Source organism: Microcaecilia unicolor, chromosome 11 (genome assembly GCF_901765095.1).
Source record: "Microcaecilia unicolor chromosome 11, aMicUni1.1, whole genome shotgun sequence".
NCBI classification, from domain to species: Eukaryota; Metazoa; Chordata; class Amphibia; order Gymnophiona; family Siphonopidae; genus Microcaecilia; species Microcaecilia unicolor.
In genome coordinates, this window is record NC_044041.1 from 12,445,602 (window position 1) to 12,461,873 (window position 16,272).

The 16,272-nt window shown below is 42.3% G+C and overlaps 1 protein-coding gene across 1 annotated transcript in view; it reads right to left on the reverse strand.

Moving 5' to 3' along the window:
• Positions 1-16,272, reverse strand: part of RHBDD3 (rhomboid domain containing 3) — a 39,054-nt gene that overhangs the window by 22,632 nt on the left and 150 nt on the right. The window contains exon 2 of the mRNA XM_030218214.1: positions 10,421-10,514. The gene's annotated coding sequence lies outside the window, so the exon portion shown is untranslated. The remainder of the gene's footprint in view (positions 1-10,420; positions 10,515-16,272) is intronic.

A 16,272-nucleotide genomic window follows, 5' to 3' on the forward strand; every position in this document is an offset into this window, starting at 1 on the left:
TTCAGAATAAAGCAGACTCTTTTCAAGAATTTAAATTTGGTTTGGTTAAAGACAATGCAGATATTCGAAGAAAGTTGGAACAAATTGAGAACTTTAACAGAAGATTAAATTTGCGTCTGTTGTATTTCCCCAAACTCCCGGGGATTAATCCTTATGACTTGTTTAAAAGATATTTAAATGAAGTCTTAAAAATACCCCTGGAAGCGATGCCGCCTGTAAATAAGATTTACTATATTCCTAATCCCAGAGGAGAGAAAGGGAAAAAACAAGACGAATTACAAGCTAATTTAGACCTCGAAAATATATCAGCAATACTAGAATCTACAGTGGACGAAAAAGCAGAGCGGTCAACTTTGATAGTTTCTTTCATTTTTGAACAGGACTTGAATAATATTATGAGACTCTATTTTAAAAATTTACAAACTTCCTTTGGTGGGGTAAAAGTACAAATCTTCCCCGATGTTACAAAATCGACCCAGCAAAGAAGGAAAGGAGAAATTAGATCTTACCTGCTAATTTGCTTTCCTTTAGTCCCTCCGGACCGGACCAGGATTGGACTGATGGGTTGTGCTCGCCTACCAGCAGGTGGAGACTGAGAAAAAACTCTGACTCTAGAGAGCCAATAGGAGCCCTGGCCATGTGACCTTAGCCTCAGTATTTGAATAACAAAGCAGGAAAGAAAGAAAGACCTTCTGTGCCGTATGGAATCCTAGCAGCCACAAAGCACTCGGCAACGCCAAGTATCAGAGCTCACCAGCAACTCTCACCAGAGAAGTGGTATGGCCCGATATGTATTACAGCTCACCAGCAACTCTCACCAGAGAAGTGGTATGGCTCACTTGTACTATAGCTCACCAGCAACTCTCACCAGAGAAGCGATATGGCTCACATGTAATATAGCTCACCAGCTACTCTCCCCAGAGAAGTGGTATGGCTCACGTATAATATAGCTCACCCGCAACTCTCACTAGAGAAGTGGTATGGCCCACTTAAGATTTTATATATATTCCATCAACTGAGCTTACCAGCAACTCTCACCAGAAAAGTGGAAAATCATATTTAAGGTTTTATAGATATTCCAGCAACTGAGCTCAGCCACAACTCTCACCAGAGAAGTGGTATGGCGTATTTAAGGTTTTATAGATAGATTCCAACAATTGAGCTCACCAGCAACCACCAGAGAAGTGGTATAGACCACGTAAAGTTCTGTATATATATAGTATTGTTCCACGAATCGTAAAGGAATGAATACACTTCCTACTGAATACACTTCCTACTTAATAAAAGAAGCTAAAGAGTAGAGAGAACATGGGAGGGGCCTGGTCCGGTCCGGAGGGACTAAAGGAAAGCAAATTAGCAGGTAAGATCTAATTTCTCCTTCCTTAGCATCCCTCCGGACCGGACCAGGATTGGACTGATGGGAAGTACCAAAGCAGTAATCTGAAGGGAGGGACCCTATGAAAACTGCAGAGAAATGTTCATGCTGCATAGTCCACCTGGCGACAACTAACATGTAGTGTGTCCCAATGAGCAAAATAAAATGAAACTAGGACTAAGTTGCCAACTTACCAATGTGCACCGAGAGCACCAAAAATCGCCGTAGTAAGAATAGAGCCCGCTTCTGAAGTTGTGGAATATGTTGTAATACGCTGTGGAACTGCCCTCTCAGCCAGAAGAGAAATAGACATTCTCATTTCCTTGATCCTTCGCGATATAGCGGGTTAGAAACAATGAAAAACTTTTACGCCTACTGGCTAGAAGGACAAAACCAATAAGAAAAAACCGATTGGGAAAGGTGAAAACTTTAAACTACAGCAGACCGAAAAGAAGTTACCAACCGTAGAAGTATTCCACACATAGATCTACTTGCTGCAATGGCTACTAGGAAACACTGCTTGAAGAGGAAAACTTTATAGAAAACGTTATGGCTACTAGAAAACAGAACTTTAAGAGTCTGTTCACCTAGTTCACCTAGCTGATGGACGAAGCGGGGGGTACAGGTGCAGGACTCCTTTAAGAAACCGCTTTGACAGTGGATGCTGCATAAGCGTGCGGTTGTCAACAGTATCATGCATCACTGATAGAGCTGCCAAATGAACTCTAATGGATGAGTAAGACAGACAAGATTTCGCAAGATGCAGAAGATATTCCAAAACATGCAAAATGGATACTGTTTGTGGAATGAAGTGGCGAGAGGAGCACCACAGAGTGAACCGTCGCCACTTTGATTCATAGGACTTTAATGTAGATTTCTGTCTGGAAGCAATTAAAACTTGAAGTACTTCCTGCGAAAATATCAAAGATGTTGCGGACCCAGTAACCACGCCATAAGTTTGAGTGACTGGGGGTCCGGATGTAGAAGGGTGCCTTGGTTCTGCGTAAACACCTAGTGAGATGACGGAAGAAACGCATAAAGAAGGTTGAAAAACCCCTGCTGGACGTTGGCATCTGTCCCTGTCTCCGTCAAGACTGTTGCTGAACGGAAGAAGCAAGAAATGTTCGTGAGCCTGAAGGCAAAAAGAGATAGCCCTGAAGTGTCGCAGTGAGGAAGTAAGGCTGAAAAAATGAGAGTCCATTCACCTAAATGCAGGGTGACACAACTAAGAAAAAATGAGTACAAACTCAAGAGTATACTCTTAACTCCTCCTTGGCGGATGACCTAACCCATTGCCATGGCAAGGACCAACATAGCTCTCTCCGCCTTGTTTGTCAGTAGGGAAAACAAAATTCACCCGAAGGTAAAACGAATTGCTGAGGTCCCCCAGAAAAAAAATATATACAAACAAGCTTCTGCCAAAAAGTGTACTGCACGAAGCATCCCAATGCCAGAACTAAGGTTCTTGAGATAACTAGATGACACTTAAATAGCGTGATTGATGACCCTGAGATTCGCAATAGGATGAAGGAAAATTCCTTCTTGGGCATTAGAAAGTAAAATTGCATTCTGCAGAATAGAGCGAGGAAATGGCCGAAGGCCCAAGGTCACCAAGAAAAATATAAACTGAGATGTTTGCAGAGGAGACAAAAGACTGTGCGCCAACCTGACTAAACAAAGAGAAAATCAGAGATATCTGATGAGAGATCAAATGAGAGGCCTGGCTACAATCACCACCCAACCTAGAGACTGTAAGAAATGCAACACCCGGTGCGTGACCTGAGAACTCTGCTGATAAGACTTTCTCCAATTAGGTAGTCGTCTAGGTAAGAATAAAATGACCCTAAGAGCGCAATGAACATCCTCTTAGATCTATAAAAGAACGGAAGAGAGAGTACTGCTGAAAATGACCGGTTAATGCATAAGCAAAAAACTAGCCATTCTCTGGATCCTGAGGAGAAGAGGAAGGGTGACCAAGGACACCAGTTAAATAGGGCTACAAACTCCAACCCTATCTCTATGGCGTTCCATAGTTGGGTAAGTTCTGAATATAGATGCTATGGTAGTACGCTCCGGACAGAAAAGAATTGTCCCAGTATGAACGTAATTTCTTAATCCACATACCAGTAATCCACGTACCACGGTCATGCGTACTCCCTCACTGAGATGTAGATTGTAAGCTCCTTTGAGCAGAGAACGTCCTTCTTTGTTAATTTGTACAGCGCTGCGTAACCCTAGTAGCGCTCTAGAAATGTTAAGTAGTAGTAGTAGTACCAGACTCACACCCAATAGATATGAATGTTGAGCTTGTTTCAGGTTAAAACACCGAACCTAGGCCCAGGGTCCCCGGTGTTCCTAGTGGTGAACAGCCATGGCAAATATTGTATGCGTTAGTTTGCAGAATTACTGCAAAGCTTTGCTTTTGGAGCAGAGATTTCTGTTCGATACTCTCGTGAGAGGTTTTTTTTGGGGGGGGGGGTTTTTTCTCTAATACTGTTCTGGCTGTAGAAAGGTGGACATTTGAGCTTCCCCAGAATGGCAAAACTTATGTACCTATGCCCATTAGATATGAATGCTGGACTTGATGGACTTTAGGCCTTACCCAGCATAACCATACTTATGTACCTATGGCATAAATACACAGGAAGTGAGTGAATCCCCTTCCAATTGAAAGAACACTCATTTTCATTCTATGCGCCTTCACTCCAAAGGACAAACTTGGAAATTACCTGTAACGAAAAAAGTGAAGTTGTGCCACAGCCACTTGGTGAAGGCAGTGTAGACAAGACTGTATCTGAATTCAAGAAAGCTTGATATAACATCAGGTCTCTAAGGAAGAGGAAGAGATAGCAGATGGTATGTATAGGCATACTGGACCAAACCAGGATGTTTATAATCTGCCAATGCTGAACTGATAGAGTAGAGACAAACACGAGTAGATGGTTTGAGGACCGTCCACTATCTTTAAGTGAAAGGATGACTTTATTCTCTAAGTGACCATATGTCCCGTAAAAACCAGAAGAAAGCTAAAATGAAATATGAGAGGCTTCAAGGCAGTTGGAAAAGAAGGGAAGACATGAATAAAGCATGCCTGCTAAGGCAGCTGAGTGATTGGGAGCTTGGTAGACAGGACTGTCCCTCAGAGAATATGAAAGAGCTGATATATCCCCATGGCATCTGAACAATATACTGTATGCCTCTAGAGAAGGCTTCTTAAAGTCGGAAAAAGAAAACACTGTATAACACTACAGCCATTGAGAGTGATTGTCTGTTAAGTTCTTAAAACACTATATAACATCATAGGCATGGAGTAAAATGCTTGAAAGGAACTAAGATATTATGGTCAGAATTGCAAAGTACCAATCAATTGACTCTTAGACAATGTAGTCCTATTCACCAGGGAATGAGAAAGACAGAAATTTACTCTATGCCTATAGAGAAAGTTTCTAAAGTTCTTAAAACACTGTATAATACTACAGCTATTGAGGAAAATGCTTGAAATGAATTATGATATTATGATCAAGATGTAGATTTTCCACCAGGCAATGAAAAATGACCGAGCACCAGAAAAAACTAGTGTTAACAGCCCCGTGATACATAGAAATTTAAAAGAAGAAAAGCTTGTTATATATCTATATATGAAAGGAGCCCCCTTTCAACCAAATATTGCCTGCTGATGTGAAGAGCATTTTAGAATACGCCGTTCAGCACATACAAAAGTGTACACATCTTGGAGCCGAACTGCTCTATGAACTGCAGCCTTACCTTCAGCAGAGAGATCCCCGACTGATAAGATGGAGGGAGAAACAAAATGGCCGCCGTTTGCGCCACTGGCCCCGTGGCGATCGACAGCGCGCCCGACACCTCCGAACAAGTGGAGCCCAGTGGAACGGCGAAAAAACAACAGCCGGCGAAAAAGGCCCCGAAAAAACCGGAGGCAGCACTGGACCCGAAGAAACCTAGAAGGGAGAGTAAAATTTACACGTTCCGGCTGCGTGAACTGCGCGATGCTGACCGACAGCAGCTGTTTGAACTTTTAAGCCATATCGGAAAAAACAGGTGGCTGCGCTTACGCGGTTCGCACCTTTCTTTTCTTTTTTCATTTGTTTAAACTGCCGCCACCAAAACGCAAGAAAATGGAGGAAATTAAATCTGACGAGAAAAATCGCTGTTTAAAGTCTCAGACACTAAATTATTTTCTTCTGTTTTTTTTTTTTTTTTATAACCCCTCAATTATAATAAAACACTGGAGCTGCCTGCTCGTTAGAAGTCTGGGGAAAGAAAGGCTGCTTCTTTGAATTTCCTTTTATTTGATTTAATTCTTTTAAAGCAGCTGCCTGTTAAAAGTGGCTGCCTCTCCCAAAGACGGTACACCTTTCCAGAGAAAGGGACGGCCCTTCCCTGCTAAGCCAGGGAGATGGGGAGGAAGGGGGGTGGACTCGAGACACCCGAGTTTAACACCCCCGAGGCTGTCAAAGAAAGAAGAGAAAGGAAACCCTGTCAAGCCTCTAAATAAGATTCCAGGCACAGAAGAATTATCACAAATATCTGTAATATCTAAAGAGAAAAGGAGAGAGACTAATGGGCTCACTTCCTACCTGCTGGGAGACTGAGAAAATACTGGGGCTAAGGTCACATGGCCAGGGCTCCTATTGGCTCTCTAGAGTCAGAGTTTTTTCTCAGTCTCCACCTGCTGGTAGGCGAGCACAACCCATCAGTCCAATCCTGGTCCGGTCCGGAGGGATGCTAAGGAAGCCTTTTTAGCATTGAAAGTAAGAACTTTAGAGATAGGCGGGTTGTTCTTTCTCGCTTACCCATATAAATGTTTAGTTAGGCTGGGTCAGGTTAAATATACCTTTTATTCACCAGAAAGTCTAAAATCATTTCTAGATTCTAAGCAATTGTAAACAATTTAAGTAAATGGGAGTATTATGCCACTAAGTTTCTTCTGTATATAGAAATGAAAAATTCTTCCCTAACTCTGATCGCCTCATGATCTTAAATGGGGTCTAAGTAAGCATGATTATTTTGTTTGATAAGATTCTGAAAAGTATGTTAATATTTTTTCTTGCTTATTGTTTATATGAAGAGTTATAATACTTTGATTAGCTAAGTATTGCTGTATTTCAAAACAAGTGTATTCTTGTTAAAAGTGAAAATTAATAAACAAATTGAAACATAAAGTTTTCCCTGGTAAGTTGGAGTTAGTTGACTTCTCTGCTCTTTTGATTTGAGCCAGTCCTATTTCTATAATTCCAGAGGAATTCTGGGACTTGCAGTCCTAAGTATGAATGGGCAGTTTAGAATTCTATTTGCAATACAATCCTAAACATTTGGAGGACTTAAATAGCAAACTCTGTGACATCGGAGCTCAACAGGAAGTACAGTCCCCACTTCCTGAGTTAGACATACTGCATTGCACTGCAGAGAAGTGGGAGAAAAGAAAATCACTCGATTTCACTGGGTCACGGAAGTCCCGATCTTAAACCTACTCAAATGCATTTGGGGGAATTTTTATCCTAATACTTTTAACTGTCATTGCAAATTCCTGATTGCAGGAGAATAGAAGTTACAGTAATAAATTTAATTAAGCTGCAATAATAATAAATCAGGTCAGATGAGTCCCTGATTGCTCACAACTTAAATAAATGAAAGCTAGGACCAGTCAGAGAGGAGCTGGATGTCTACAAAGAATCCAAGGCAGTAAGGCATGCAAAGATGACACAGCGTTTGCTAAACTTCTCCAAATGTTTAGGATTGTATTGCAAACAGAATTCTACTGCTCGTCCACACATAGGACTGCAAGTCCCAGAATTCCTCTGGAATTAAAGAACAGGGGGCTTCTCAGGGGGAACTAGAATCTGGGAGAGCAGAGGACACCCACCTTATGAGGGTCTCAGCTGATATTCAGATGGGCCCGCGTATATGTGTCTTATGTGGGTCCTAGCTGAGTATTGGCCAGAATATGCGTAAACTCCAGTGGCTAGAATGTAAAAAATTAGCTTTGGATACTGAGTGCCGGTGTCCGGATTGGCCTGGCACTGAAAATCCTGGGCTAATCCTCACCACCGCCGCCTGAATATTACCCCATATATTTTAAACGTGATCACTTACACCAGCCATAGAGTTAGTGTAAACACTTGTGCTCAGAAAGCTAAAAACACACACATAAGCCACAGTATTCTATAATTTACAGGCATAACTGTGCATCCCCCATGATCCACCCAAACTCCATCCATGAGTACACACAGTTCCAAACTATGCGCCATCGCATTTAGGCTTCGTTTTATAGAGTAGCATCATGCATATGCCAATATTCTGATCATATACACACACTCTTGGCACCTAAATGATGCAGCCCTAAAAGAATCGTCCCCTCAGTTCTTTTTGCTGAGTCACTACATTGTTACTTTGGTTTGGTTTAGGATCATTGTCATACTCAGAGGTGCGTCCCAGTCTCAAATCTATGACAAGACAGGTTTTTGTCTTGAGTCTGCCTGCACTTTGCAACTGTGCAGGTACACCAACAGAATAAATATTCTCACCAGACCACTGCAGACTTTGGCCTAGAAGAATAAAGCCTCTAGCCTGCGGCAAATCCTGACCTCACTCCCAGCACCACCTGAACCGCTACTACAGACAGCAGCAGCAGCGGCAAAACAAAAAGCAAGCGCAGGGCAGCAGCAGCTTTCAAACATGCGCGGTCAGTTCCGCCGGTCCTCTGCCCCTGGAAGTTAATGACAGCAGGGGCAGAGGACACTGGGGACACAGAGCAGATGGCCTTCGGGACTCGCTTTCGATGCCAAGTAGGTTGGATGAAGTCAATAAGTTGAAGCCAATAGGTCAGTCTCTGTTTCCCCTTCAAAACAAAGCAAACAAACCTATGAGCTGCTGCATTCACATAGTTGGTGGCATTTTTATTTAATTTCACTTATATTTTCAAACGTGCCAGCTTGTGCAGCCTACGGATGTACACAGAGGAAGTATAATAATGGAATAACTTTTCATAGGTGGAGTAGTAATTTGTTATAAACTGTAATCAGTGTGTCATTTGGAGGGGCTGGTTATAGGGACACCATAGCACTGTTATATTTGTGCCGAGAAAAGGATGGAGACCTGTGTGGTTTGGGGGGGGGGGGGGGGCTCAGAGACCTGTGTGACCTGGTGGGGGAGGGGGGCTCACAAAAAAACTGCTTGGAAACGAAGGGTGCCATGAACCAAAAAAATAAACAACAAAAAAAACTTTGGGACCCGCTAGTCTAGGCCAAAGTCTGCAAGACATCTATTAATACTGTTCCTAGACTAAGTCTTTTAGCTTTGATTTATGTAAATAATCTTGTAACCACTCGCCTCCACCTACCCTCCTCTCTTCCTTCCCGTACACATTAATTGATTTGATTACTTTATTTTTTGTCTATTAGATTGTAAGCTCTTTGAGCAAGGACTGTCTTTCTTCTATGTTTGTGCAGCGCTGCGTACGCCTTGTAGCGCTATAGAAATGCTAAATAGTAGTAGTAGTAGTAAATATTTTCATTTGTTCTTCTACCCCAAAAAGATCTCTTTATATAAAACGCACCTCCAACGTTCTAATGAAGCCTTAGCCAGAAACTTGAGGTGGCATACATATCCGGTTTGCCCGCCCCGCTCTCGCGTCACAATGTGATGACGTTGAGGGTGAAACGGACAAGGCACAGGCGCGGAGGTGGAGCAACAAAAATAAAACCAGCGTCCCGAACCCCCCCCCCCCAAAAAAAATTCACGGACAAAGCCAGCCACAACGTGCGAGGTAAGGAGGGAGGCAGCAGCCTCTCGAGTACCCAAACACACAAGGCACAGGCGCGGAGGCGGACCAACAAACATAAACAGGGCGTCCCGACACAAAAAACCGTCGCGAACTAAATAAGACACAGGGTAACAGCGATTCACGGAGTGAACCTGGAACAACGTGTGAGGGAGGGAGGGAGGCAGGCAAGCAGGCAGACAGCCTGAACGTCGGAGAGTGGGAGGGAGGGAGACAGGTAGCCAGCAAGCCAGCCAGAACGTGGGAGCCACAGAGCCAGCATGAATGATGGTGGGACGGGAGCCTGCCTGACCGTGGCAGTGGGAGGGAGGGATGGTGGGAACGACCCTGAACGTGGGTGGCAGAGAGGGAGGGAGGAAGGAAGGAATGGAGGGTGAGGGCACGACCATGACAGCTGGAGGTAGGGGAACCAACCAGCCTGAAGCTGGGAGGGGGGACACACTCTCAGTCTCTCACACACACACACTCTCATTATCAGACACACAGTCACACACACTCGCACATTCACTCTGTCTCTCGCTCTCACACACACTCTCTCAAACATACACACTCAGAGGCACACCTTGCTAGTGCCCGTTTTATTTGTGTCAGAAACGGGCCTCTTTTACTAGTATCAATACACAATAAGATAATAGCATCGCATCATCACATCACAGCCTTTTCTATCTCAAAACATGATTTCATCAGCCGTACAACAAAGTCTACTAAAGTAGGGCTGGCCCATGGGTTTCCACAGAAAAGAAGAGGCACTAGGAGTGAAAGCTCCAATTGTATATTAATAAAACACCACAGGGAAAGACAATTCCACTGCGTAACGGATAAACAATATCAGTCCAATTGCTGTAAAAATCCACCAGAGAAACGCGCATTCAAACACCAAGGACGTAGGGGATTTGCCTCCTCTTCGCCTTGGTCGGTGATCAGCGGCACAAGTGTGTCAAAATTGCAAAATTCTCTTTGAATAACAGTCAGTGCATGAAACTTTGGCTCTTGTGCAAGGTCACATTTCTCTGCCTTTCCTTTGTGGATCCTCCAGCTAGCACCACCTAGCAGAAGCTAAAGGTTGCCGCCTCCAGACACACCCATCTCATAGAATAGAGAGAATCTTCTGCTCCATGGTGCCCACATTTGCAAAATTCAGAGGTCATGGGCCAGAGTGTTTGCTTGCACTGGCGAAGATTCAATAAACCTTGGGCATACAAGGCTCATTTTTTTTCATACTGCAGTAGGAACATGTCATTTACCTGTGCAACATCTGCTTGCAGTCATCCTGGTTTCTACTGTTTACATGTTCTTTCACTCCGCCTTTAATCACTGCAGATCCCGCATCACCATCACCTATTGACAATAAAGGTATACAGTGAGCATATTTTTCTCCGGTAGTATATGCCACAGGCTGCAGAGGGAAGGTTGGGAGCCTAGTTTTTGTCCCATACAGTACACTGTAACACAGTTCTCAAAATTCCTGTCTACTGATCTGCTCAATGTGCTGCTTCACTAGCATTTGACCTTGGACAAGAGCAGGCAAAAGAACAGTTAAAAAAACCTATTTGTTGTACAGATTTTTTTTTTACTTGTTTTATTTGGATAGGCTGTGGCTGTTCAGTCTTGCAAGGGAATGTCATGAAAGAGCTCTTTGATCAGAAGAATGTTCGGCCTGATACCTACTGCATCAGTTATCAAGGTATCAGAGAAGCCTTTGAAAATTAAAGATGTTGGACCAAGGGTAGATTTTGTTTCACGTAGTCTGGTGAAAAATGTCAAATCTTGTGACACAATATAACCAAAGACCGTAACGGACATTAACTGACTCTTCCTCTCCTCTCCCTCTCTAAGTTCCCTCCAATTGTACCTACCATACATGTACCTCATTCTACCACAATATCACTTTGTATTCATTCATACCATGTATTTGTTCAGACCGGAATCGACTAACGCCGTTAACGGTAAGATGTAAGCCACACTGAGCCTGCAAAAAGGTGGGAAAATGTGGGATACAAATGTAACAAATAATAATAAAATCATTCAGAATGATTTTCAGAGGATTGTGTTTGTGATGAGCTGGCTAAACTAAAGGTGGACAAAGCGATGGGGCTGGATGGCATACATCTGAGGGTACTGAAGGAACTGAAAGTTCTAGTGGCTCCGTTGGCTGACCTTTTCAATGCTTCTCTAGAGTCAGGAGAGGTCCCAGAGGGCTGGAGAGCACATGTGGTCCCTCTCCACAGAAGCGGAAGGAAGACGGGAACAACAGACCGGTAAGTCTGGCTTCTGTGATAAGTAAATTAATTGAAATGCTTTTAAAACAGAGAATAGTAAACCTTTTGGAATTTAATGGATTACAGGATCTGTGGCAACATGGTTTCATTAGAGAACATAAGAATAGTCATATTGGGTTAGACCAAAGGTCCATCTAGCCCAGTATCCTGCTTCCAACAGTGGCCAATCCAGGTCACAAGTACCAGGCAGAAACCCAAATAGTAGCAACATTCCATGCAAGCAGTAGCTTATGTCTGTCTCAATAGCAGACTATGGACTTTTCCTCCAGGAACTTGTCCAAAACTTTTTGAAACCCAGATATGCTAACCGCTTTTACCACATCCTCCAGCAGCAAATGCCAGAGCTTAACTATGCTGAGTGAAAAAATATTTTCTCCTATTTGTTTTAAAAGTATTTCCACATAATTTCAGTAAGTGTCCCCTGGTCTTTGTACTTTTTGGAAGAGTGAAAAAAAAAAATTCACGTCTACCCATTCTACACCATTCAGGATTTTATAGACCTCAATCGTATTTCCCCTCAGCCATCTCTTTTCCAAGCTGAAGAGCCCTAACCTCTTTAACCTTTCCTCATATGTGAAAAATTCCATCTCCTTTATCATTTTGGTTGCTTTTCTTTGAATTAGAGTTGCACAGGGACAAAAATGTTACCCGACCCCACAAGACTTTAACCTGTCCCCACTCAGTCCCGCAAGAATTTAATGGTACATAAAAAAAAATTCTGGTTGGTGTTCTGTCTCTCTCTGGGTTCGAGCCCCAGCACTGCAGGCAAGGAAGGAACAGAAGTTGGAACTTGGAACACTCTGGTGTGCACATGTAAGACTTGTCTCTGAATCACTGGCACTGTGTGCCAAGAGGTTGCCATATGCATGCGAAAGTAGGTCAGGCGGCATCTGATGCTTGTGCCTGTGTCAGAACTGAGGTCTGTGCATCAGCTCGGGAGCAGAAAGGATTAATAGTAACATAGCAAGTGACAGCAGATAAAAACCTGAACCGTCCATCCAGTCTGCCCAACAGTCACACTCATTATCAATGCATGATTAAATCAACAATGAATGTGATATTATATACTTGATTGTGGTCTTTGTCTTTTCTGAGATGAAGACCATAGAAGTCCACCTGGCCCTATCCTTATGTTCCAACTGCTGGTGTTGCCATCGAAGCCCACTCCAGCCTATTCGTCTTCTCATTTGCGGGACACAGACTGTAAAAGTTAGTCCAGCACTGTCCTCAAATTCCAGCCACTAAAGTTGCTGTCTAAGCCCTTTCCAGCCCATTCTAAACCAGATTGCCATATACGAGACACAGACATTACAAGTCTGCCCAGTATCGGCCCTAGTTCACAACAGCCGGAGTCACCATCTAAGCGTCACTCGACACATCCACACACATGCAGCCATTTAAGGTTACGTTTTTTTATAACTTCCATTTTCTAATTAGTGATCCTCTTTGTTCATCCCATTCCTTTTTAAATTTCATCACCATTTGTGTCTCCACCACCTCCTTAATGGAGACTTTCCACATCTGTGCTGTTAAAGCAAGGAGGAAGAAAAAGCACTCAAAGAACTTGGTACTCGGTAGGTGAGAGGCTGGCAGAACTGTAGCGTACACTTCCAAGGGAACCCCCCAGGAATTGTTTCCATCCCCACGGGAACCCCCCCCCAGGAACTGCTTCCATCCCCACAGTATTCCTGTAAACCCCATTCCTGTGCAAGTCTCTACTTTGAACCTTTTCTAATTCCACTTTATCTTTTTTGGAGACTGCAACCAGAATTGAATGCAATACTCAAGGTCAGGTCACACCATGGAGCGACACAGAGGCTTCTTGGTCTTATTTTGCATCTCTTTCCTAATAATTCCTAGCATCCTGGGCAGATTTCAGCATATTGTCTACAATGACACCTAGTTCTTTTTCTTGCGTGCCAACACCTAAGGTAAACCCTAATATCGGGTAAATATGATTTGAATTATTCTTCCACGTGTGCATCACTTTGCATTTGTCCATATTAAATTTCATCTGCCATTTGGATGCAGAATCTTCTAGTTTCCTAAGGTCTTCCTGCAATTTGTGTATAGCATATCTCCAATATATCTCATGGACTCTCACAGCGGACAGCCTGAAAAAAAACTGGCACTAGGGTTCTGAACACAGGTTTGGTAACCAATAAGCAACTTAGAAAAACACATGCAGAAAGGAAAACAAAGATTCTGGACATACACCAAACTCAAAATTACACAGAAAATAAACTAGTTCTGTTAATAGAACATGTTATTTTCCCTTTGCCATATAAGATTGCCTTCTAGAACTATCACATTTTAACTTAGTGACTTTATGATTAGCTGAGTTAAAAACTAATATTGCACAGTAGCATTTTCAGCAGTATTTGTATTTTAAGCGTTATAGTTACATTAAAAAAAATAGACAACACAACCCTTCCAGCTACGATTCCCTTATGTGACTATACCACATGAACTTTATCTCACCACAACCTCACTTTGTATTTGTTTACACCGGAGTCCACAATCGCCTCTCCGGTACTATGTAAGCCACATTGAACCTGCAAATAGGTGGGGAAATGTGGGATACAAATGTAACAAATAAATATAAGGCCCATCATGTTTTTTTGCACTGACCAGTCACTGAACCTCAAACAAAATCCTTAGTGCCAAAACTCTTCTGAAAAACAGCACTTTAAAATTCCAAATGTCTTAGTGCTAGAGAAAGTAGTCGAACTCAAAACCAGAAAGTTCAATAGGTTGGTAACGCTGACATTCGGCTTTGAGCGTTTTGCATGGTACCGCTCTTAGATTTAAAGTTTTTTCCTATTTTTTAAAAAAAATTTATTCCTTGTTTCTTGTCCAGAACCTAGCATTTGTGGTCTAAAAGTGTTGTACTATTTCCTTTGTTTTATATAATTGATTGAAATTTATGTTTCCTTTTCTTGACATTTAAGTTGCTTGACTAAAAAATGTACATTTTCTTACATGTTTCTACTATTCATGAGCCTGCAAAGAGGTGGGAAAATGTGGGATACAAATGCAATAAATAAATAATTGAAATGCAATAAAAATATAAATAAAAAAAATTCCAAATGTCAAGAAGCTATCTTCACTGAAAGAAGGGTTTGTGATCCTTAACATCTGTGGCTATCCATCGATTGTTTTTTCTTCAGAATTCAGAACAAAGTTTCTGCATTTTATATGACCTTGCTATTAATACAAATAAAAGCACCAAAACAGGGGGCACAACCAGTAGGGTTACCATATTTGCGGAGACAAAAAGAGGACCCAAAACATAAAAATGATTCGCTAATGAAATATTTAATCACAGCAAATTTGTAAAGGGCTTTTAGTTAATGAATATATATCAAAAAGTGATGGACTTACAATTCAGAAGTATACAATCTACTTTTGAAAAACTTCCAGATTTGAGTTTGACTGAGTCTGAGCCCAAGTGTACTTATAAGAGCGGGTATCTCTCAACAACAATGGCTGGCTTCTGAGATACATGTGAAAGTCATTGTATGACATATACTTAAAGTTGTGTTGAAGAAACAAAATTCCTTTGACCGATTCAACCAGCAGAGAAACAGAGAGGAGATCAGCAATGCCTTTCTCTCTTTAGCGCTCCCATGTGCCCAGACTAACTAATAAGCTACAGACGGTTTCTCTCATTAAGGGGTCCTTTTACTAAGGTGCAGCGAAAAATGGCCTGCGCTGGTGTAGACACATGTATTGGATGCGCGCAGGTCCATTTTTCAGCGCACCTGCAAAAAAGGCCTATTTTTGGGGGCCAAAAATGGACGTGCAGCAAAATTTATATTGGAGCACGTCCATTTTGGGCCTGAGACCTTACTGCCACCCATTGATCTAGTGGTAAAGTCTCACATGTTAACTGGGCAGTAATGGTCTACACACGTACAATGCTGATTATTGCCCGGTTAGTGCCACGCGCTGGAAATTTTCCGGCGCAACCAGTGGATGCGCATAAAAAGTGAAATTAACGCCCGGGCCTCGCAGTGGCCAGGCGGTAGTTCAAAACTGGCACATGTAGGATGCACGTACGCAGCTTAGTAAAAGGGCCCCTATGTGGGTAGGTGTGTTTATCATAGGCATAAAAGGAAAAAAAAAAAAGAGGGTGTTTTCCTAAAATTTAAAAAACCTGGAGGACATATCTGAAGTCCAAAAGGAGGACAACCAGCCCTTGCTCCTTTGCATCTGGGAACAAAGGGGCCCTTTCACTAAGGCTTAGCACGCTGCTGCACATCCTATTTTATATCTATGGGCCACATAGCACTTGGTTAACGGACATTAGTGTGCGCTAAGTTTTAGTAAAAAGGCCCCAGAATTATTGATGTCAACTTCTAAATCAAGAGCAGTAAAAATATTTGCAATCAAGGAACCCACGATAGACCAACAACTGATCTAACTGGTCACTATAGTTAAAAAAAATAAAAATAAAAAGGGCCCCTAAATATATTATGCAAGCTGCACAAACTTTAGCTTTCTGCCATTTTTATTGCAGAAAATGCTTTTGAAAAGCACATTCCTACTAAAGGACGTTTACTTTTGCGTCTGGGTTCGTAATCTTTCTGTCTGGAAGACACATGGTCATTTCTGTGCTCCAGCAAGGCCCGTTTAAGTGACTTTCCGCTTCTTCTAACCATGTATTTTAATTTAAGCACACCACCACTTCCTGTTTTTGAATGCTTCCTCTCGGCTCTCTCCCTCCCTTTTCGAGAACGTCATGCGATGTCAAGAATATCCTTGCCTTCTACACATGCTTTCATTAATTCGGTTTTTTTTTTTTTGTAATAAAA